The sequence below is a fragment of the Aquarana catesbeiana genome, linkage group LG13 (genome assembly GCF_042186555.1).
Source record: "Aquarana catesbeiana isolate 2022-GZ linkage group LG13, ASM4218655v1, whole genome shotgun sequence".
Lineage (NCBI taxonomy): Eukaryota > Metazoa > Chordata > Amphibia > Anura > Ranidae > Aquarana > Aquarana catesbeiana.
In genome coordinates this window covers 214,328,391-214,350,772 of record NC_133336.1, presented here as the reverse complement: position 1 = coordinate 214,350,772, position 22,382 = coordinate 214,328,391, and positions in this window count along the sequence as shown.

Here is a 22,382-nt window from a genome sequence, read left to right as displayed (position 1 = left end):
GCTGTGGATCTCTGCAGATCCTCCAGAGTTACCATGGACCTCTTGGCTCTTCTCTGATGAATGCTCTCCTTGCCCGGCCGGTCAGTTTAGGTGGAAGGCCATGTCTTCATGAGATGTTCAAAGCTTGGGATATTCCTTTATAACCTAACCCTGCTTTATACTTCTCCACAACTTTATCCCTGACCTGTCTGGTGTGTTCCTTGGCCTTCATGATGCTGTTTGTTCACTAAGGTTCTCTAACAAACCTCTGAGGGCTTCACAGAACAGCTGTATTTATATCGAGAGTAAATGACACACAGGTGGACTCTATTTACTAATTAGGTGACTTCTGAAGGCAATTGGTTCCACTAAATTTTAGTTAGGGGTATCAGAGTAAAGGGGGCTGAATACAAATGCCCCTCCCCCCACACTTTTCACATATTTATTTGTATCATTTATCATTTTCCTTCCACTTCACAATTATTACCTCTGATGTATGATGATGATGAGGATCAGATTAGGTCCCCCTTCCTAGTAGCGGGTTGGACCCCCTTTTTCCTTCATTCTTGGTGGCATAGATACAACAAGGTGTTGAAAACATTCCTCAGAGGTTTTGCTCCATAGTGACATGATAACATCACACAGTTGCTGCAGATTTGTCGGCTGCACAACCATGATGCCAATCTCCTGTTCCACCACATCCCAAAGGTGCTCTATTGGATGAGATGTGGTGTGTGGAGGCCATTGGAGTACAGTGACCTCATTGTCCAGTGGTGAGATGATTTGATCTTTGTGACATGGTGCATTATCCTGCTGGAAGGAGCCATCAGAAGATGGGGACACTGTAGTCATAAAGGGATGGACATGGTCAGCAACAATGCTCAGGTACCCCATCCCCCACACCATTACACCTCCACCACCAGCCTGAACCGGTGATATCCCATCCCCCACACCATTACACCCCCACCACCAGCCTGAACCGGTGATATCCCATCCCCCACACCATTACACCCCCACCACCAGCCTGAACCAGTGATATCCCATCCCCCACACCATTACACCCCCACCACCAGCCTGAACCGGTGATATCCCATCCCCCACACCATTACACCCCCACCACCAGCCTGAACCAGTGATATCCCATCCCCCACACCATTACACCCCCCACCACCAGCCTGAACCGGTGATATCCCATCCCCCACACCATTACACCCCACCACCAGCCTGAACTGGTGATATCCCATCCCCCACACCATTACACCCCCACCACCAGCCTGAACCAGTGATACCCCATCCCCCACACCATTACACCCCCACCACCAGCCTGAACCAGTGATACCCCATCCCCCACACCATTACACCCCCACCACCAGCCTGAACCAGTGATATCCCATCCCCCACACCATTACACCCCCACCACCAGCCTGAACCAGTGATATCCCATCCCCCACACCATTACACCCCCACCACCAGCCTGAACCGGTGATACAAGGCAGGATGGATCCATGCGCCAAATTCTTACCCCACCATCTGAATGTTGGAGCTGAAATCCAGACTCATCAGACCAGGCAACATTTTTCAAAACCTTCTAGTGTCCAAGTTTGGTGATCCTGTGCCAATTGTAGCCTCAGTTTCCTTTTCTTAGCTGACAGAAGTGGCACCCGGTGTGGTCTTCTGCTGCTGTAGCCCATCTGCTTCAAGGTTGGATGTGTTGTGCGGTCAGAGATGGTATTCTGCATACCTTGGTTGGTTATTGGAGTTACTGTTGCCTTTCTATCATCTGCCCATTCTCCTCTGACATCAACAAGGCATTTTTCTCCACACAACTGCCGCTCACTGGATATTTTCTCTTTTTCCCACCATTCTCTGTAAACCCGAGAGATGGTTGTGTGTGAAAATCCCAGAAATACTCAGACCGGCCCGTCTGCCACCAACAACCATGCCACGTTCAAAGTCACCGAGATCCCCTTTCTTCCCCATTCTGATGCTCGGTTTGAACTTCAGCAAGTCGTCTTTACCGCGTCTAGATACCTAAATGCTTTGAGTTGCTGCCATGTGATTGGCTGATTAGCAAAATTTGCTACCAAGCAATTGAACAGGTGTACCTAATAAAGTGGTATATATATATATATACAGTATATAGTACATTCACACCAGTCACTGCCCTCAAGGATCTTACAGTCTAAGGTCCCTAACTCATATTAATACATACATTGGGGCTAATTAACCTCCCAGCGTGTCTTTGCAGTATGGGAGGAAACCCACACAGGCACAGGGAGAACATGCAAACTCCAGGCAGGTAGTGCCCCCTGGTTGGGATTTGAAGTGATGACCCCGAGTGCTGCCAGGTAGAAGTGCTAACCACTTATCAACATTGGAAAAGACTAAGAAATTACAAAAAATGGACTTTGTAGGCACACACGTAGGATACAAAAATATTAGAATATTTAATTGGATAAAGTTAAAAAAGGTAAAATGTAGAAAACATAAAAAGAACAGACATCATACTAATGATGACATAGAATACATGACCCCGGGGACTCCAATAACACCTCCAAATATTATCATCTAATCCAGTGGGATGAGAAATAAGATCCGGTATAACCAGTAGCGGCATCCAAGAGGAATAAAGTGCATGGAGTAGTTGAGTCGCAGTGTGAGGTCACAGGAGGATTTTCCCCTCTACATGTTTCACACAATTGTGCTTCTTCAGGAGATTACAGATCTGATAAACATGGAAAAAACATCAAATAAGTATATATATATATATATAACATACTATCCAGTACATAAAGCAATATAAACAATGAAATGGTCATTTCAATGGGATCTAGCAGGATGGAGCCCAAGTCCGGTGACCACCGGGGGAGGGGGGGCAAAAAGTAACAATCCTCCCATGGGGACGCAGCCACACATTACACAAACTAATAAATTAACCACTTCAGCCCCGGACCATTTGGCTGACCAAAGACCAGAGCACTTTTTTGTGATGCGGCACTGCGTCGCTTTAACTGACAATGGCGCGGTCGTGTGCGGCGTGACTCCTAAACAAAATTGACGTCCCTTTTTTATCCCCCACAAATAGATCTTTCTTTTGGAGGTATTTGATCGCCTCTGCGGTTTTTTATTCTTTGCACTATAAACAAAAAATAGAGCAACAATTTTGAAAGCAATATTTTTTTACTTTTTGCTATAATAAATATCCCCCCGAAAAATAGATAAAAAAACATTTTTTTCCTCAGTTTAGGCCGATACGTATTCTTCTACATACTTTTATAAAAAAAAATCGCAATAAGTGTTTATTGATTGGTTTGCGCAAAAGTTATAGTGTCTACAAAATAGGGGATAGTTTTATGGCATTTTTATTAATAATTTTTTTTTGGCGGTGATCAGCGATTTTTATTGTGACTGCGACATTATGGCGGACACATCGGACATTTTTGGTGCTATTTTGGGACCATTCACATTTATACAGCTATCAGTACTATAAAAATGCTATAAAAATGCATTGATTGCTGTGTAAATGTGACTGGCAGTGAAGGGGTTAACCAGGAGGGGGCGCTGAAGGGGTTAAGTGTGTCCTAGGGGTGTGTTCTAACTGTGGGGGGAGGGGCTAAGTGTGACATGACACTGATCACCGCTCCCGATTACAGAGAACTGTGATCAGTGTCCTGTCACTAGGCAGAACGGGGGAAATGATTGTTTATATCAGCATTTCCCCGTTCTTCCTCTCCGTGAGACGATCGCGGGTATCCCCTCAGACATCGAGTCCACGGGAACCGCGATCACACTCACGGAGCTCGCGGTGCCCGCCCACAAAGCCGCGTCTTAAAGGGTGACGTACAGGTACATTAATATGCTTGTCCGTGACATTCTGCCGACGTATATCGGTGTGAGCCGGTCGGCAAGTGCTTAAAAAAGTTTTATGTATAACAAGTCAAATTTTGCAAAATATATTCCATAGAAATAGATACTTACATAATATGAAGATTTTTAAGGTAATACATTGTAGGGGTCATGTATGAATAAATCACACAAAGAATCCCCAATATTGAAATAGTAAAATTCTGTAAAACAAAAAAAATAAGAAGGGAAAGAAAAAGATAATCGGTATGGTACCTAGAACTATGTATATACATTATGTATGCCAAAAAATTATATGGCCACTAAATAGAGAATATTGGATATATAAGGTATAAGCAATATATAAGATATGAAAAAAAGCAGAGTTTTTACCAGTGGCCAAAAAGGCCTATAGATAGCAATAGTTGATAACCATGAGTAGGGATGAGCTGAACACCCCCCTGTTCGGTTTGCACCAGAACATGCCAACAGGCAAAAAATTTGCTCGAACACGCAAACACCATTAAAGTCTATGGGACATGAACATAAATAATCAAAAGTGCTCATTTTAAAGGCTTATATGCAAGTTATTGTCATAAAAAGTGTTTGGGGACCCGTGTCCTGCCCCAGGGGACATGGATCAATGAAAAAAAAAAGTTTTAAAAACGGATGTTTTTTCAGGAGCAGTGATTTTAATAATGCTTAAAGTCAAAAAATAAAAGTGTAATATCCCTTTAAATTTTGTACCTGGGGGGTGTCTATAGTATGCCTGTAAAGGGGCGCATGTTTCCCGTGTTTAGAACAGTCTGACAGCAAAATGACATTTCAAAAGGAAAAGTCATTTAAAACTACTCGTGGCTATTAATGAATTGTCGGGTCTCAGCAATACAGATCAAATTCATTGAAAAAAACGGCATGGGATTCCCCCACAGTCCATTACCAGTCCCTTTGGGTCTGGTATGGATATTAAGGGGAACCCCGCACCAAAATTAAAAATAAAAATGGTGTGGGGGTCCCCCTCAAAATCCATACCAGACCCTTATCCGAGCACACAACCTGGCAGGCCGCAGGAAAAGATGGGGGATGAGAAAGCACCCCCCTCCTGAATCGTACCAGGCCACACGCCCTCAACATGGAGAGGGTGCTTTGGGGTAGCCCCCCAAAGCACCTTGTCCCCATGTTGATGGGGACAAGGGCCTCATCCCCACAACCCTTGCCCGGTGGCTGTGGGGGTCTGTTGGTTGGTAAAAATGACAAGACACGACTTGGGACAAGTCCTTTATTAAAAAAGCATAGGTAATTTTTTTTGCTGGAAAACCTTCATCCAGGAATTGTTTTTCTTCAGCTGCCAATGGGAATAAAGGAGCACCGTGAGGTATGGATGGGGGAGGGGAGGCAGATAGTCATTGTATGATCCATTGTTCCCCCCCACAGGCTGGAGGTTTTCACATTAATTAATGATTTAATGAGGATGGGGGGGTGGGGCACCTAAAACTTTTAGAAATGCACCCCTAGAGCGTGGTGCCTGAGGTTTCATAATGGGTCAGGTGCGTCACGTCTGCACCACCAACATTGACAGCGGCGGTGTTCCAAGCAGTCACTTCACTGAGGCTGGCTCCGCCCCATTGCGGCGTGGGAATGGGCGCTTTACCACAATGCAGCACCAAGAACATGTTGCACGTCGGGGTGCCGCAGCACCATTCACATCTGTGCATTCCGGGAACATGTGCGCAAAAGTGTGAATGCAAAAAAAGTTAAATAATTGTTTATGGCATCCTAAAAGCAGGCAGCAGACGTGTGTTTTTTCTGTGCAACAAAATGCGCACCGAACTCACCAAAAATGTGTGGTAAAACTAGTGCGGAGCTCAGCGCCTAAAAAGGTGCCGGGGTTGGATAGGAAGGAAGGAGCGCCCGGTGTCCAGAGAAATGAAACTGCCATAGTATGGTTCATAGGTGTTTAATATCAGTGGTAACATGAACATCAAGCCAACGCGTTTCAGGGGAAAGGACTCCCCCTTCTTCAGGGCTGTGTACTAGTGGATGGGGGTGATTCCCAGGATGGGTACATTAGTCAGAAGATTTCAGAAAGCCAGGAGTGCCAGCTATGGGTGCAGGGGCAGCAATGAAAAGGGGAGGGGGCATTTTTGGTAGTTTGTCGCATGCAGGGCAGGTCATTCAAGTGAACCGGCTGCTCTATGCGCTCAGACGGGGCGGCCCCTTTTACCACAAACAGACAAGGAATGTGGGAGAGGTGGTGGTCACCATGTGAGATTTTGGGGTTATTAGAGTTTATTCTGCAGCCAAACGCCTAAGAGAGTGGCATCCCAGCCATGTGCCCCGACCACAGGACCGTACCAGATTATGGCCACTAGATGGGGCTGAGTATCATAGGGAATAAGTATGCTCATCAGCTCCATCTAGTGTGAATGGGAGGAATACTGCATTATGGCCACCAGATGGTGCTGAGCATCATAGAGAATAAAGTATTCTCATCAGCTCCATCTAGTGTCAATGGGAGGAATACCACATTATGGCCACTAGATGGGGGTGAGTATCATACGGAACAAGTATTCTCATCAGCTCCATCTAGTGTGAATGGGGGGAATACCACATTATGGCCACTAGATGGGGCTGAGTATCATAGAGAATAAAGTATTCTCATCAGCTCCATCTAGTGTCAATGGGAGGAATACCACATTATGGCCACTAGATGGCACTGAGTATCATACGGAACAAGTATTCTCATCAGCTCCATCTAGTGTGAATGGGGGGAATACCACATTATGGCCACTAGATGGCGCTGAGTATCTTAAGGAATAAAGTACACTCCTCAGCTCCATCTTGTGGTCATAATGATGTACTTTCCACATCCACACTTTTTTTGGCACAGTTAGCAGGATTCAACTTTAAAATAAGTCCAGACATAATTGTTTTTAAATGGGGAGCAAATGTATTAATTTATTATATAGCTGAGCCCCCCACCCCCCCACCTTTGAACTGCACAATGAAGAAGTATTTTGAGGTTCTGATCTCTGAATATGAAGAACAAATAACTTTCTCGGTGAGAAGCCTCAGAAGGAAGCTGCCATGATATAATTACATGTTAGGTTGGGGGGCAGCAACGTCCTCTGAGAGCAATTATACAGCATTATGTGGTCTGCAATCGCTTCCATCAAAAGCTTCTCCCATAGATGATGACAGAAATCGGTCTGTTAGAATATTACAGATCCTCGGCTTTCATGGTCGCCCTTCTCTGGTTTACTAGATGTCATCAATATCCATATTCTGTGTCAGCATTGGATTGGTTGACAGCCAGGGAACCGGCAACTTCTGGTTCACTTTAATGCTCCGAGTCTCTAATGCTGATGACGTGTCCCTACCCACCGACGCGTTTTACTTATTATGAGACAAGTGAGCTTAGCATGGGAATTTAACTTCGTACGTAACGTTGGCACCAAACTGGCGTCAGATTCTGGGGATGCAGAGATTGTTTTAATTGTACAAATTTATTATAAATATTATAGAAAAAAATCCAGACACAGCTTCACCCTATAGATCAATGAATGGAAGGATAATGGGCCGACTCAGAGAGAGACTCTGGGGCCATCTAGTGGTCAGTATGCAGAAGGCAGAAACCCTGTGTGGGCAAATATTCAGTATATACCTCTCATTATATATAGGAATCAACTATATTATATATACAGTATATATCTCTCATTAGTGGGAATGCTTCAGCAGTCCCACTATTGTTATTCTTTTTTTATTTATTATTATTAATTTTAATTTTATTCCGCGCGTTTTTTGGCTCTGCGTAACTTCTGCATATTTTCAGCTATTAAAACCGTTCAACTATTAAAATGTTCAGCTCTTTCAGCTGATGATGGGACTTTTTCAACTTTTTTTTTTCTACTATTTATACTTTTTAAAATATTAAGCTTTTTAACACTTTTTTTTTTTAACATTGAAGTCAATGGGAGCATGCTTCAGATCCTTAAAATCTTCTTCCGCTCCCAAAAGTTTCAGCTCCTTCATAATTTCACCTACAGACACCAAACAAACTTTAACCCCTTGCCTACCGGGCACGAACACCCCCCTTCCTGCCCAGGTGCCATTTTTCAGCTTTCAGCTCTGTCGCACTTTGAATGACAATTGCGCAGTCATACAACACTGTACACACACACATTTTTTTATCATTTTCTTCACACAAGTAGAGCTTTCTGTTGCTGGTATGTAATCACTGCTGGGTTTTTTATTTTTTACAAAAAAAAAGACCAAAAATTTTGAAAAAAAAAATATTTTTTTAACTTTTTTTCTGTCAGTAAATTTTGTAACTAAGTCATTTTTCGCCTTCACTGATGTGCGCTGATGAGGCGGCACTGATGGGCACTGACAGGCTGAACTGGTGGGCATTGATAGGTGACACTGATGGGCAATGATGGACAGCACTGATAGGCGGCACTAATTGCCAGCACTGAATGGCATGGCTAATTGGCACTGATTTGTGGCACTTGTGGGCAGTGTGGGCACTGATTGCTGCCACTGGTGGTCTCTGATCACTGGCATTGGTGGGCACTGTATGCTGGCATTGGTGGGCATGGTGTTTGGTAGTTTGTGTCTCTGCCCCTCCCACAATGGGGAGATTCCCTGCAGTAGTTTGTGTCTCTGCCCCTCCCACAATGGGGAGATTCCCTGCAGTAGTTTGTGTCTCTGCCCCTCCCACAATGAGGAGATTTCCTGCAGTAGTTTGTGTCTGCCCCTCCCACAATGATGAGATTCCCTGCAGTAGTTTGTGTCTCTGCCCCCCCACAATGAGGAGATTTCCTGCAGTAGTTTGTGTCTCTGCCCCTCCCACAATGATGAGATTCCCTGCAGTAGTTTGTGTCTCTGCCCCCCCACAATGAGGAGATTTCCTGCAGTAGTTTGTGTCTCTGCCCCTCCCACAATGGGGAGATTTCCTGCAGTAGTTTGTGTCTCTGCCCCTCCCACAATGGGGAGATTCCCTGCAGTAGTTTGTGTATCTGCCCCTCCCACAATGGGGAGTTTTTTTGCTCAGTGACACTCCCACAGCTTTCAGTGAATGTCTATTCTCCATATTTGAGTCGGTAATCACATGAGACAAATGTAAGGATGGGATTGGCTGCCCTCTGGGGTGTCCCCACCAATAGGTGTCACTTACATAGAATGCGGGGAATTCAGCTCGGATGAGGTCATTCAGGTTGTCGGGGCTCAGCGTGTTCTTGTCTTTGCTACACTTAGAGGCGTAACTGTCAAATTTCATCACCATCAGGAACATGATTACCTTCACCGTCAGGTTATTATCCTGGAGAGAGAAGAAAATGAGAGATCCCAACGAGATCCACCGAGATCACCTACCCCTCCCACAGTGAGGCCGGGGAGGGAGACAGAGGGCGGGGTTACTGGGAGAGGGCGGGGTTACTGGGAGAGGGCGGGGTTACTGGGAGAGGGTGGGATTACTGGGAGAGGGCGGGGTTACTCCCAACTATTATCATTATTTACTATTATTATTAATATTCATAATGATTGTAAATAATAATGTTACAGATCAGCACAGCAGAGCCCCTCCCCCATTAGAGTTCATATCGCTCCCCGATCTCACTACCAGCCGGACTCCTCTTCATCAATTGTCATTTGAGCCCTCCGAGTATCATAAAACACAAAAGCAATGGAGCTTCCTCTGCTCTGCTGGGCCCTGGTACAAAGTCTGGGGGGTATCAGGCACAAAGTCTGGGGGAGTGTCTGGCACAAAGTTTTGGGGGGAGTCAGGTACAAAGTCTGGGGGGTGTTGGGCACAAAGTCTGGGGGGTGTTGGGCACAATGTCTTGGGGGTGTTGGGCACAAAGTCTGGGGGGGTGCCTGGCACAAAGCCGGGGGGGTGTCTATCACAAAGTCTGGGGGGGTGTGAGGCACAAGGTCTTGGAGGGGTGTCAGGCACAAAGTCTGGGGGTTCAGGCACAAAGTCTGGGGGGGTGTCTGGCACAAAGTCTGGGGGGGTCGGGCACAAAGTCTGGGGGGGTGTCGGGCATCAGGTCCGCCCATCAGCTGCTCTGTGTTGCCAAATAAAATGTAATGAATATCTTATTTGTTGTTTTTAGTGACTTTGGCTCCACCTTGTCCTCTCTGCTGTTTTCTAGTTGGGCATTTCTGTCCAGTTGCTCCGCCTCCTCTGCAGCAGCTGGAGACAGCTAACATTTTCCTAATTGTGTCCAGTCTTGTGATTTACACTGCATGCTGCTTAGCTGAAGGGGGTCTCTATTGTGCCTATTATAGGACCCCGTGGGGGTGGGAAGGGGGAGGGGATAACATGAGTGGAGGGCAGAGATCCCTATACATGGATTTTGTTACATCTTTAATCTGCATCTGTGCAAAATTGTGTTATTGTTTTATTATCAATATTTGTATTATTATTAATATTGTAATATTATTTTTTTATTATTGTGTTGTTGTTGTTTATTTTATTATGGTGTAATATTAATAGCTTTACTATCAATATTGTGTTTAATATTATATAGTTGTTATTATTATTATTATTATTATTATTATTATTATTATTATTAATAATAATAATTTTATTATTAGTATTATTATTATTATTATTATTATCAATATTTTAATTTTGTAGTTTTTTTATTATTATTGTATTATCGTTGTTATTATATTTTTGTATTATATTATATAATTTTTATTATTTTCTTTATTGTTATCAATATTTTTATGAATTTTCTAGTATTTTTCTATTATTTGTATTATCATTGTTATTATTATTTTTATATGATATAATTGTTGTTTTTATCATTATCAATTTTTTTATTAGTAACATTGTATTTTATTTTTTCATTGTATTATCATTGCTGTATTTTTATTATGTTGTAATATTATCATTATTACAATATTTTTGATATTATATAATTGTTGTTTTTATTATCCATATTTTTATTATTGTATTATCATTGTTGTTATTATTATTATTATATTATTTTGTAATATTATCATTATTATCAATATTATTTTTAATATTATATAATTGTTGTTGTGGGTTTGTTTTTTTTTTTATTTTTCTTATTTATCAATATTTTTTATTAATATATATTTTTTCATTATATTATTGTTATCTTATTATTTTATTAGGTTTTAATATTATCGAAATTATATAATATTATTGTTATTATCATTATTATTATTTTTATTATTAATATTGTAGTTTTTTTATTATTATAATTGTATTGTCCTTGTTAATAAAATGTTGAGGGCATGTGGCCTGGTACGGTTCAGGAGGGGGCGCTCTCTCATCCCACCCCTTTTTGCTCGTCCTGGTATGGATTTATAGAGGAGCCCCCACGCCATTTAAAAAAAAAAATTGTCACGTGGTTCTCCTTAATATCCATACCAGACCTGAAGGGCCTGGTATGAAATTTAGGGGGACCCCCACGCATTTTTTGAAAATTTTGGTTTGGGGTTCCCCTGCGGGGAAATTCCATGCCGTTTTTATCAATGAACTTTTATGTTTATTGCCGGACTCACAATTCATTATAGCCGGCACTAGCACTTTTAAATGGAAGAGAAAAGGGGGTTCCCCTAATGGACTTTTTAGGCACTCAATTGCATAATATATAAAAAAGTATATGTAAATACTTTTTTATATATTATGTAATTGAGTGCCTAAAAAGTCCATTAGGGGAACCCCCTTTTCTCTTCTGTCTCAAATATTGGATGTGGCACGTATCCCCAACATAGGTTAGCTATTCTTCTTTTTCTCTCCGTAGCACTTTTAAATGACTTTTTTCCTTTAAAAATGTCATTTTGCTGTCAGACTGTTCTAAACAGGGGAAACATGCGCCCCTTTACAGGCATACTATAGACACCCCCCAGCTACGAAATTTAAAGGGATATTACACTTTTATTGTTTCATTTTAAGCATTATTAAAATCACTGCTCCCGAAAAAACATCCTTTTTAAAACTTTTTTTTTCATTGATCCATGTCCCCTGGGGCAGGACCCGGGTCCCCAAACACTTTTTATGACAATAACTTGCATATAAACCTTTAAAATTAGCACTTTTGATTTCTCCCATAGACTTTTAAAGGGTGTTCCGCGGCTTTCAAATTTGTCGTGAACACCCCAAATTGTTTGCTATTCGGCGAACGGGCGAACAGTCAATGTTTGGGTCAAACATAAAGCCCATCCCTATATATGAACCGAAGGTACGGTTCGGCCTACATTGAGCCCCTAGATTAATGGTTAAAGTGGACAGGGATCCACAACGGGTAAATGGGTTACAACCATAGTCCACAGGGACTAAGAATCATGCCGAGTAAACAGCTAGAGAAACAGCTATCTATGTGAGCAGGATGGATGAAGGGTGATAAATAACACGAGACAGAAAGGGACATTTCGATGTTAAGTTGTGGGATGAATTTGGGGTCAGGCATAACAGAGAAATGGAGAGTTAAAATAGAATACAATTCTATACAGAACTTACAAATTTCCATTACAGTCTCCTCTCTTTCGATCAATATTTTGATCACTAACCATACCTGCTATCACATTTAACCTGGAACCTCCACACACTTAGGTGGAGGTAGTCCTGACCAAAGAGGCAAAAACTCCATTGTGGAGAAAATAATAGCTGAGCAGCTTTTTTCATAAGACAATACATGAGATGCAAAGGATAGTGGAACAAAATAAAGAAAGCAGAAGTTAAGCAAGGAAATATTAAAAAAGTTAAAAGAAAGTGAGAGAAAGATATGCATGTGTTGTGTACAAATGGGGAAAAATGTAAGCGATTTTAGAGAAATATTGGTGTATGTGTGTGAATGCTGGGACCTTTATTTCTATTTCTTGTGTGTGTGTCATGTATGCAGATGTGACCCCCTCCTTTGTGCTCTCCTGAAAGAATGTAGCTGGGATGAGAAGTCAGTGATAAGCTGGAAGGACACCATGCCAATTTCTGTTTTTTTAGACAAAACATTTATAACAAAATGTGTCGGGTTAATGAATCTAATGATAAACAATGTGATCACAATTATTTTTGAATCTGTTTACCAAACATGGTAAAATGGAGGTTACATTTAACTGTGTATTACACAAATTCAATATCCTTTGATCGTGGAAACAGTGCATTTAAAAAAGGGAAATTAAGTAAAATTAAGTAAAATGTCCTAATTTAAGGAAATATATCTCTGGATATATATTAGAATTAGGGTGTGATATTGAAATTATCATTTGAGTATTAATTTCTAATATGAGTTTAATAATTTTATTAATAATATAGATCTATTATAACTGGTTTAGACAACCTTTGGTTGGAAATGAAATCCAGGTTATTGGAGAAATTTGTAAAATGGGTTTAGTTTAGATTAAGATACCGTATATGCTCGAGTATAAGCCGACCCAAATATAAGCCGAGGCACCTAATTTTACCACAAAAAACTGGGAGAACTTATTGACTCGAGTATAAGCCTAGGGTGAGAAATGCGCAGCTACTGTAAGTGGAAAAGAGGTCAACAGTGCCCATTTGCAGCCATAGGTCCCCCGAACTTGAAACTCGGTAGTTAAGGGTTCCTAGATTCCCCCTAGCTGCAGCCAAAATTTGGGGTCTCTGGACCCAAAGGGTCCCGAAATGACATTGCTGCAGATGGACACAGTTGACCAACTTTGGGGCCCCGTATCTTGGGGCCACTTTGTGCTAGGAACCCCAAATTTGGTGTGCAAACCCAGTGGAACTAACACTACAACATACCCAAGCTGTGGTTCCTAGCACCAAGTGGCCCAGAGATACGAGGGCCAAAAGTCTGTTTGGAAAATTTTAAGCACTTTTCTGCAGCAGAGAATTACATTTTCTGAACTGATTTTGGGGCCCCGTATCTTGGGGGACACTTGGTGCTAGGAACCTCAGCTTTGGATATGTTGTAGTGCTCGTTCCACTGGGTTTGCACCAAGGTTCCTAGCACCAACAGGCCCAGAGATAGGGGGCCCCAAAGTCGGTTCGGAAAATGTCATTCTCTGCTGCAGAAAATTGCTTGACTAGAGTATAAGCCGAGGGGGGGCATTTTCAGCACAAAAAATGTGCTGAAAAACTCGGCTTATACTCGAGTATATACGGTAACAATTTTGTAATTGTGTAATACACCCTTAATGAGAGGAAAAAAAAAGATTAAGATGAGGTTGTTAATTAAAATACAGCAGCCATAATATTTAACAAAGCCAAGATGGATGGGATACATAAGAAATTTTTCTACAAAAATGAAATCTAATGGTCTGATAATAACTTGATGTGCGGTCCATGATGTGAGAGTAATAATAAATAAAATTTAAATATAACAGACCCATCACATCAAGTCCACACACCCTGTTAAGATAGATCCCACCTACAGCCAATTGTCTTGTTTTTGGTGTGGCTGAGAGCTTTTTGTTCTGTCATATACAGATTGTTGGCCCTTTTGTTTTTATTTATTTTTGAAATCCAAAGTAGAATGTGTGGATTGTGAAATGATGTGCCCCTTTTCCTTGTAAGTGCCGTGGTATAACCAGAAGAATACTTTGGATTTATTGGACATCTCTGAATGATCGCAGGCTATTGTTATCATTTATTATGTTATGACATCAGGAAAATAATGTCAGAGGGAAACTAAGGACTTGTGTTATCTTGCTAAAACCAACAACAGAGCAAGCAATGAGAAATTATAATATTACCAGGAAAAAGTTGTCTTTAAAACATGAGACTGAACAAACAAAGTGATAGAAAACAAGCCATTGTAATATACTTATGCAAGCTGGACACAGTAATGAAGGGTTCACCCCGACATATCAGAGCTGTAGCTTTTATGCAAAGGTGCTATTAGATAAAGTTACAGACATTATTTTGGTCAAATATTTAATTTTTAATGGTCCCACATTCTGTGCAGCAAATATACAGCCAACTAAATGTTTGTCTAATGAAAGGTTCAAAATATGAGTTTGTTTTGTTTGTTCATGTACAAATCTAACAATGAAAAATGCGTACATTTGTATCCAGCCACCTTATTGCCTCTATTGGAGGAGGCTGGAGACAAAGGAAAACCACATGTGTTACATTGATGACGTAGGAATCAGCTGCTGTGAGCCCCGTGCAGGACACACTTCCTGAAGACCCAGTTATTACATTTTTTGTAGAGTTATTCCTGGTTTTATACTGATGATGCAGTTTATCACCCAGAAGGACACTCTGTATTTATCGTCATTGGATCCTTTTTCCCCAGCTCAAGAAGCAGAGCTCCATGTTTTATCAAAGCCTGTGAGCTATAAAAAGAGTACCGTATATACTCGAGTATAAGCTGAGTTTTTCAGCACATTTTTTGTGCTGAAAATTCCCCCCTCGGCTTATACTCGAGTCAAGCACTTTTCTGCAGCAGAGAATGACATTTTCCGAACCTAACACCAAGTGGCCCCAGGATATGGGGCCCCAAAATGGGTTCGGAAAAATGTCATTCTCTGCTGCAGAAAAGTGCTTGTCATTTTCTGAACTGAATGTGGGGCCCCGTATCTCGGAGCCACTTGGTGATAGGAATGCCAGCTTTAGATATGTTGTAGTGCTAGTTCCTCTGGGTTTGCATACCAAATGTGGGGTTCCTAGCACCAAGTGGCCCCAAGATACGGGGCCCCAAAATCTGTCAACTGTATCCATCTGCAGCAATGTCATTTCGGGACCCTTTGGGTCCAGAGACCCCAAATTTTGGCTGCAGCTAGGGGGCATCTAGGAACCCTTAACTGCCGAGTTTGAAGTTCAGGAGACTTATGGCTGCAAATGGGCACAGTGAGGCATGCAAATGGGCACAGTGAGGCTGCAAATGGGCATTGTTGACCCTCTTTTCCACTTAATGCCATGTACACACTCTGAAGGACTTTCCGATGGATGTTCGATGGAGTTCCAACGAAACGGTCTTGCCTACAAACGATTACACCAAAGTCCGATGGATTTGAACATGATGAGGTATGACCAGACTTAGAATAAGGAAGTTCATAGCCAGTAGCCAATAGCTGCCCTAGCGTCGGCTTTCGTCTGTCGGACTAGCATATAGATGAACAGATTTTTTGACCGGACTCGAGTCCGTCGGAAAGATTTGATCTAAAGTCCTTCTGATTTTCAACAGAAAAGGTCTGCTGAAGGTCCGATGAAGCCCGCACACGGTCAGATTGTCCGACGGATTTGTTCCATCGGACAAGTTCGGTCGAAAAGTCCGGTCGTGTGTACACGGCAGTACAGTATCTGCACATTTCTCACACTAGGCTTATACTCGAGTCAATAGGTTTTCCAAGTTTTTTGTGGTAAAATTAGGTGCTTCGGCTTATATTCAGGTTGCCTTACTCGAGTATATACGGTATATATTTATATAGATAGTCAAGATATAGAGAGCTTTTGGTTCCATTTGAAGGGCCAGAAGTTTGTTTTTACTTCAACAGGTAAACCAATCAAGCATGCCAAGTTAATTTGATTGACTGTTTTCAGCCTTCGAGGTTCTTGCTGACGTAGCCATACTAACTTTAAAACTCACACATGGAAGCAGACCAGGCGACTAAGGATGCTGCATTACAGCCCTGGACACTTGCTGGGTCTGTGCTACTCACAGATTCCACCCTAGGTCTTGTCCAGTATAGCTGGGATTAATAATTCTAATTTAAGGACCCCAGAACGAGAAGAACAAGTGGTCCACAGGGGGCAACTTCTTATGAAACAGTACTTAAGAAAAATGTGATCTTTTATGTCTGCCAGCCACTCTTTTTGGTTTGGGAGTGTTACTCACTTGCTTATATTTTGTCTCAGCAGCTGAAGTCCTCCAATCGGATCTCACAGAGAATGTTGCTGATCATTTAAGGTTTTTGACAAACCCATTTATGTGTTTTCTCCCCAATTCCAGATCCTAAAAGTTTGGAAGGATCTAAAACTAAAGCCAGGTGACTAGTGGATGGTTAAGAGACATTTATATACAAGGAAATGTTTGGAGACTCAATACAGCATCTATGTCATGTACAGTTGTGCAAACCTTGAAGGAAAAGTCACCTAGATCCACCCCAGACACTGCAAAAAATGACTAAATTAAAGAAATACCTGTATTTGATTTGTTTCCCTCTTGGAATCACAGTCTAACGTACTATTTAGTCAAATATATATATAGTGATTTGATAAGTAGTTCAGCCATGTTGAAGTCATATTTGTCTTCTGTACATCTTCCATTTTATGTAGAATTGTCTGTGTTTACATGTGCTGATAAGTCAGCATGCCCACAATTCAGCTAGAAGGCCATTCTGGCCACAGGAGTGTACAGCCAGTACTCTGTAAATATGTCTTATCAATCATTTGTTTTTCACAATGAAAAGTCATTTTGTAATGAAAAAGTTGCTCAGCTATTATTTTCTCCACAATGGAGTTTTTGCCTCTTTGGCCAGGACTACCTCCACCTAAGCGTGTGGAGGTTCCAGGTTAAAGGTGATAGCAGGTGTGGTTAGTGATCAAAATATTGATCAAAAGAGAGGAGACTGTAATGGAAATGTGTAAGTTCTGTATATAATTGTATTGTATTTTGTATGTATTGCACACTGCCCTCACTGTGCACACAGCACTAATAATGTTTTCAGTAAATGTTTACATTCTTTTGAGTCCTGATAAAAATTAGCCTGCCTATGTAACGCCCCTTGTTGCCATAAACGTACAATTGTAATATTAATGTGATAGCTATGTAATCATGTGTATAAAAACCTTCAATTGCATCATAATGAACAGAACGGTTATTTGGAAAGATGCTGAGCGTATCTTTTGTGTCTGTTCCCTACTGCAGTATTTATTATTAATTTGGAACCACTAATCAATATGAGGATAGGAGTTGCCTATCTACAAAATGTCTCATGTTGTAATATTATTATTATCAATATTATTTTTAATATATAATTGTTGTTGTGGTTTTGTTTTTTTCTTTTTTTTTTTTATTTATTATCAATTTTTTTTATTAATATATATGTTTTCATTATATTATTGTCATCTTATTATTTTATTATGTTTTAATATTATTATCGATATTCTATAATATTATTGTTATTATCATTATTATTATTTTTATTAATATTGCAGTTTATTATTATTATTATTATTATTATTATTGTATTGTCCTTGTTAATAAAATAATGTATTATTATTATGTTGTAATATTAATATCATTATCAATATTATTTTAAATATTTTATTGTTTTTATTTTTCTATTTGTTCGGCTGGCTGCATACAAGAAATCTGTGTCTACAAGGTGTAATAATCATGGCATCATAAATGTAAACTATGTGTACCCCTAACACACCCGGGAGGTAAAATAGATGCTCTGGGGTAGAAATGGAGGACGAGGATTGGCTAAAATGGTGGGCGATATTTGCCGATCCCACCACTACCGACAGATGGCTTGCATAGGGTTAACCCGTCATTCTATTCTATCAATCGGCAGACAAGTTAACATGAAGGGGCGATCAATCGCTTGGATCAAAAATATCTGTCCGATGGTCTTTGTTCCTCTACGGCAATCAGCGCCCTGCCCCTCCTCCACTCTGCACAGGCATATTCATGGACGCACTGCCGTGCCAATTGCTCATGTTCATGCCGGCTGGGTTTCTTGGCCACCTCCTAGTCCGGGTGACCTGCACAGGTGGGCAAATGGGGGTCAGTTGTCTCAGACTACTCCAAAGGACAGGGGGCTGCTGAGAGAATGGAAAATAAGGAGACTTCTCAAGACTTTGGAGGTTTCCTGGTCACAGGTGTGAGATGACCTATTGAAGACGGATCTGAGGAAGGAGACGCCTTGTTTGAAAATGGAGACCGTTCCTATTTTCCAATCTCTTAGCGACACCCCCCAACTATCTGAGACAGCTGACCGCCATTTTGCTCACCGATGCAGGTGACCCTTGCCTATCGAGAATGTAACCTGGAACATGAAATGACCCCACCAGAGGAATCCCATAGGGAGAGCCCCATGCCAAGCTGGCCATGAATGTTGGCACTGCTACTACCCCCCACACAAAGCAGACAGAGAGCAGAGTGTTGAGTACTCAGGGGTTCTCATCCATGCAGGGTTGGAGGTCCTGGGGTAGTCCAGGTGGAAAGGAGAGGACTGGTTTTCACAGTGAGCCGGGTGAGCTGAGCTTAGGACTGAGCCATGGTTGCTGGGCTGCCAAAAAACCTCCTTGGAATTCCTGAAGCCAAAAGGGAAACCCCAAAACCCCAGTGTGGTGACGGTGAACCTTTGACTTGTTCTGCAGTTTTTGAAGCAGGGTTATGGACTATCTCGTGTTTTCTGTTTGCTCAAGATGAGCTGTTTTTCTCTCTCTTTGCCTGTTTACTTGGAAGAAAAAGGGACTGTTTGCCTTTACCAACGTGCATGTCTGATGATCTTGAGCTCCACGGGTGACACAATCTATTAACCCTTTTCTACTCTATCCAAAACAAAGTTTTGGCTATAGATACACATTGAAGGTATGACAATTATTGTCATTTTCTTAGTATATTAAAAAAAGTTTCAGGCTAGTCACAACTCCAAATCTCTGCCGTGGGACCCTGCTATTGGCAGCACCTGATGTGTGGGTCCAGAGCAGCTATCAGAAATTTTGGGGCCGCTTACACAGCTTTAGGCCTGGGACCCCCCTCCCCCCCAGGCCTGACCACCAAAGTTCCCGAGAGCCCACCCACTGGCAATACAACTGAATCCACCCTTCAGTGCACCCACTTTTATTTTAACACTCTTGCAACTTAAATGTGTATTCAGAGTGATCAAAGCTTGCATCCCCATATATTCAACAAATAGTTGGCCCAATCCAGCAAAGAGACATCACCACATATTCAGCAAAGAGACATCCCCATATATCCAGCAAAAAGTTGGCCCAATCCAGCAAAGAGACATCGCCATATATTCAGCAGAGACAGCCCAACCCAGCAGAGAGACATCCCCATATATCCAGCAAAGAGTTGGCCCAATCCAGCAAAGAGACATCCCCATATATTTAGCAAAGAGACAGCCCAATCCAGCAGAGGGGGGCGGGGTCACCGGGTGGCCCCGCCCTCAGTTAAATAAGAACTCTCAGAAGAACAGAATCATCACACAGGGGGAACCTCCTATGAATGTGGATCGTTCGAAGAACGAAGGTCGGAAGAAGACGCCGGGGGAAGATGCGGACGAGAAGACCAAAGGAAGAAGCAGAGGATCGGAGGAAGAAGCAGAGGAAGAAGCGGGGGAAGAACAAGATGGAGGAATAAAACCAAATGAAGACCAGAAGAAGATAGAAGAAGAAGCGGGGAAAGAAGAAGAAATGAATAAAGGAATTGTCAAAAAGCGTCTCTTGTCTTTTTTAACATTTTTGACATTTTTTTGTGAAATGGTAGGGGAACATTTGTACCCCATTACCATTTCACACAGGGGGTCCGGGATCTGGGGGTCCACTTGTTAAAGGGGGCTTCCAGATTCCAATAAGCCCCCCACCAGCAGACCCCCACAACCACTGGGCAAGGGTTGTGGGGATGAGGCCCTTGTCCCTATCAACATGGGGACAAGGTGTTTTGGGGGCTACTCCAAAGCACCCTCCCAATGTTGAGGGCATGTGGCCTGGTACGGTTCAGGAGGGGGAGCGCTCTCTTGTCCCCCCTCTTTTCCTGTGGGCTGCCAGGTTGCATGCTCGGATAAGGGTCTGGTATGAATTTTTTTCAATGACTTTTATGTGTATTGCAGAGACCCGACCATTCATTATAGCCGCCACTACCGCTAGTACTTTTAAACACTTGCCGACCACCTCACGCAGATATACTGCGGAAGAATGGCACGGGCAGGCAAAATCACGTACCTGGTACGTGATCTGCCTTCCGCGGGCTGGGGGCGCATCGCACCCCCCCGGTGCCCGAGGCAGTCGGCATTGTTGGGGAAGCGATACAGGCTGAGGGGGAGGCCACTCATTCATGGCCACACCCTCACGATCGCTCCGCATGAATGAAAAATTCTTCCTCTGCTGCTGTAATGTAAACAGTGGCAGAGGAAGTGATGTCATCACTCCTCGAGCCGATCTTTTTGTTCCGGCACCTAGGAGAGAAGACATCCAAGTAAGTGCACCAACACTACACTTCCAGTAGAACATGCCAGGCACACTTTTCACCCCCCATCACCCCCCAATCACCCCCTGATCACCCTCCTGTACCCCCTGTCACGCTGACACCAATAGCAGTTTTTTTTGCATTGGTGTCAGTTTCTTACAGTTATAAGTGGTAGGGCAGTTAGGGTTAGCCCCCTTTAGGTCTAGGGTAGCCCCCTAATCCCCCTAATAAAGTTTTAACCCCTTGATCACCCCGTCGCCAGTGTCACTAAGCAATCGTTTTTCTGATAGCTGTATTAGTGGCACAGGTGATGCTAGTTAGGGAGGTAAATATATAGGTTCGCCGTCAGCGTTTTATAGCGACAGGGACCCCATATATACTACCTAATAAAGGTTTTAACCCCCTGATTGCCCCCTAGTTAACCCTTTCACCAGCGATCACCGTATAACTGTTACGGGTGATGCTGGTTAGTTAGTTTGTTTATTATAGTTTTAGGGCACCCGCCGTTTATTACCTTATAAAGGTTTAACCCCCTAATCGCCCAGCGGTGATTTAAGTTAAGTTTTAGGGTCAGATAAGGTCTGCGTCTCCCCAGGCAGCGTCAAGTTAGCGCCAGTACCGCTAACACCCATGCACACAGCATACACCTCCCTTAGTGATATAGTATCTGAACGGATCAATATCTGATCCGATCAGATCTATACTAGCCTCCCCAGCAGTTTAGGGTTTTCAAAAACACAGTGTTAGCGGGATCAGCCCAGATACCTGCTAGCACCTGCGTTTTGCCCCTCGGCCCAGCCCAGCCCAGCCCACCCAAGTGCAGTATCGATTGATCACTGACACTTACAAAACACTAAGCACACATAACTGCTGCATTCGCAGAGTCAGGCCTGATCCCTGCGATCGCTAACAGTTTTTTGGTAGCGTTTTTATACAGTCGCTAACAGTCAGGAGCTTTTTTGCCTGTGAGTCTCACTAGTGTACCCCTAAATTTAGAGCCCAAAATGGCAAATCGAAGGTACAGTAGTGAAGAGGCCTACATGTTTCTGAGCATGACAGATAGTGAAGAGGAAGTCACTCATCTGTCAGATTCAGGCTCAGAATACGATCCTGTAGAGGACAGCGGCTCCATGACAGATAGCTCTGACGACGGAGTTGTGGTCCCTGCTAAGGTCAGGCGTACCAGACCCCAATCTTCTTCTTCTGTCCTTGATGTGCAAGAACCGCAGGCCCCTTGTATGGAGCAGAGAAGTACTAGTGCTGCTATTCCTTCTGGTGAACTGGCAAGCACCAGCGGCCTAGTACACCCTGGTCGTAGTCAATCCAGCACTGCAGTATCACGTGGTGACATGGCAAGTCCCATAAGTGCAGTTCAAGCTGGTGAGGCGGCAAGCAGTTGTAGTGTCCCGCTGCCACCAAGAAGACGAACACAGGCCCGTCGTGCCCATAGTGCCC